The 3174-nt window shown below is 47.2% G+C and overlaps 1 pseudogene; it reads right to left on the bottom strand.

Annotated features, from left to right (window-relative positions):
- Positions 1-1468: 1468 nt before the first annotated feature.
- Positions 1469-2688, bottom strand: LOC135549262 (uncharacterized; annotated as a pseudogene).
- Between the last annotated feature and the right edge of the window lie 486 nt (positions 2689-3174).

Here is a 3174-nt window from a genome sequence, read left to right as displayed (position 1 = left end):
ATATCACCTGTCCCTAACCCAGATATCACCTGTCCCTAACCCAGATATCATCTTCCCCTACCCAGATATCACCTTCCCCTACCCAGATATCACCTTCCCCTACCCAGATATCATCTGTCCCTACCCAGATATCATCTGTCCCTACCCAGATATCACCTTCCCCTACCCAGATATCACCTCTCCCTACCCACATTTAACCTTTCCCCGTCCAGATATCATCTTTACCTACCCAGATATCACCTTCCCCTACCCAGACTTCCCCTACCCAGATATCACCTTCCCCTACCCAGACTTCCCCTACCCAGACTTCCCCTTCCCTACCCAGATATCACCTTCCCCTACCCAGACTTCCCCTACCCAGATATCGACTTCCCCTACCCAGACTTCCCCTACCCAGATATCACCTTCCCCTACCCAGATATCATGTAAAACATTTTGGGGGTTCCATGTAGAATCCTCTGTGTAAAGGGTTCCACATGGAACTCAAAAGGGTTCTACCTGGAACTAAAATGGTTCTACCTGGAACCAACAAGGGTTATTCAAAGAGTTCTCCTATGAGGACAGCCAAGAACCCTTTAATGTTCTAGATAGTACCTTTTTTTCTAAGAGTGCCCTGGTAGTGTTTACAGAGCTGGTCTTACAGCTGCAAACCAATAGTGTTACATTCACCACAAATGGTTCAAATCCCGGCAGGGTGCTGTGTTGCAAAGACCTCAGAACGGGTTGCATTTCATCTGAGACGAGGAACAGATCACAAGCAACAGTACTTTCATCATTTCCACATCAAACACTGTTAAAGAAAACAAAGTGTGGAAGTTCCTTTTGCGAAACATCCCTTTCTGGGTGTGACTGACAGCCATTCTCAGAGATGAATTAGATAGGGACACACGCTGATGAGAGGATGCTGTAGGATAGGCCTGCGTCTTTGGTTTCATATGAAATCCAAGATAATACAAGTACGTTTAACATAGTAATTTAAGTTTGGCAGTGGCGGAAACAGAAAAATACACCCATTCTTTGTTGTTGTGATCATCATCATGCAAACTGGTCCACGGGGTGTATGTGTGTGTCTGATTGTGACACTAAAGGGGACGCCCTGAGGGCGTATTCATTACAGCCATTCTACTGCAAAACGTTTCTTAAACAGAACCAAATTGAACGAAACTGAGGCACCTACCTGAATTTGTTATAGTTTTTTTTAACTGTTTGGAATGGTGATTCCACCCCTGCTATTTTCTAGCTGCTGTTAGATGCCATCCAAACTACAGTGGCCATACTTGAAAACACCACAATGAAGACGGCATCTTCTAAAAATCTAAGTGGGATACTTGGGACGTCCAACTCTGACGTTACACCATTACATTTTACATTTTATACGGGTAAAATAAGGTTGGGGTACGAATTGAGGTTGAGGTTGGGGTAAGGGTTGAGGTTGGGGTAAGGGTTGAGGTTGGGGTAAGGGTTGAGGTTAGGGTAAGGGTTGAGGTTGGGGTAAGGGTTGAGGTTGGGGTAAGGGTTGAGGTTGAGGTAAGGGTTGAGGTTGAGGTTGGGGTAAGGGTTGAGGTTGGGGTAAGGGTTGAGGTTGGGGTAAGGGTTGAGGTTGGGGTAAGGGTTGAGGTTGGGGTAAGGGTTGAGGTTAGAGTTGAGGTTTGGGTAAGGGTTGAGGTTGGGGTAAGGGTTGAGGCAAGGTTGAGGTAAGGGTTGAGGTTGGGGTAAGAATTGAGGTTGAGGTAAGAGTTGAGGTTAGGGTAAGGTTTGAGGTTGGGGTAAGGGTTGAGGTTGGGGTAAGGGTTGAGGTTGGGGTAAGGGTTGAGGTTGGGGTAAGGGTTGAGGTAAGGGTTGAGGTTGGGGTAAGGGTTGAGGTTGAGGTTAGGATAAGGGTTGAGGTTTGGTTAAGGGTTGAGGTTGGGGTAAGGGTTGAGGTTGGGGTAAGGGTTGAGGTTGGGGTTGAGGTTGGGGTAAGGGTTGAGGTAAGGGTTGAGGTTGGGGTAAGAATTGAGGTTGAGGTTGGGGTAAGGGTTGAGGTTGGGGTTGGGGTTGGGGTAAAGGTTGGGGTAAGGATTGAGGTTGGGGTAAGGGTTGAGGTTGGGGTTGAGGTTGGGGTAAGGGTTGAGGTAAGGGTTGAGGTTGGGGTAAGAATTGAGGTTGAGGTTGGGGTAAGGGTTGAGGTTGGGGTAAGGGTTGAGGTTGGGGTAAAGGTTGGGGTAAGGGTTGAGGTTGGGGTAAGGGTTGAGGTTGGGGTAAGGGTTGAGGTTGGGGTTGAGGTTGGGGTAAGGGTTGAGGTAAGGGTTGAGGTTGGGGTAAGAATTGAGGTTGAGGTTGGGGTAAGGGTTGAGGTTGGGGTTGGGGTAAAGGTTGGGGTAAGGGTTGAGGTTGGGGTAAGGGTTGAGGTTGGGGTTGAGGTTGGGGTAAGGGTTGAGGTAAGGGTTGAGGTTGGGGTAAGAATTGAGGTTGAGGTTGGGGTAAGGGTTGAGGTTGGGGTAAGGGTTGAGGTTGGGGTAAAGGTTGGGGTAAGGGTTGAGGTTGGGGTAAGGGTTGAGGTTGAGGTTGGGGTAAGGGTTGAGGTTGGGGTAAGGGTTGAGGTTGGGGTAAGGGTTGAGGTTGGGGTAAGGGTTGAGGTTAGGGTAAGGGTTGAGGTTGGGGTAAGGGTTGAGGTTAGGGTAAGGGTTGAGGTTGGGGTAAGGGTTGAGGTTGAGGTTAGGGTAAGGGTTGAGGTTAGGGTAAGGGTTGAGGTTGGGGTAAGGGTTGAGGTTAGGGTAAGGGTTGACGTTGGGGTAAGAGTTGAGGTTAGGGTAAGGGTTGAGGTTGGGGTAAGAGTTGAGGTTGAGGTTAGGGTTGAGGTTAGGGTAAGGGTTGAGGTTTATTAACATTTTTGAACCTTTATTTAAGAACACATTCTTATTGACAATTGACTTATTGACTTTACTACTATAGCCCATAGAAATTCATTGAATAATACATTTATAAACGGCAAAAAAAGACAGTCAAAAAATGTGTCATGAGAATAAGGTTTTGAAGTGTCTGTCCTATATCTAGGAGATATAAAGAAAGCTTTACAAATTTAACCCCTTATTGTTGTTGGCATACTTCCATTCATTTGTATGGGTTACCTTTTGACGAGTCCCGTGAACACTTGTGGAGATTGTGGAGCAAACAGAGAACACCATCGTGAGA

Source organism: Oncorhynchus masou, chromosome 12, assembly GCF_036934945.1.
Source record: "Oncorhynchus masou masou isolate Uvic2021 chromosome 12, UVic_Omas_1.1, whole genome shotgun sequence".
NCBI lineage: Eukaryota > Metazoa > Chordata > Actinopteri > Salmoniformes > Salmonidae > Oncorhynchus > Oncorhynchus masou.
Note: the sequence above shows the minus strand (reverse complement) of the source record. Positions and strands in the feature narration are given on the sequence as shown.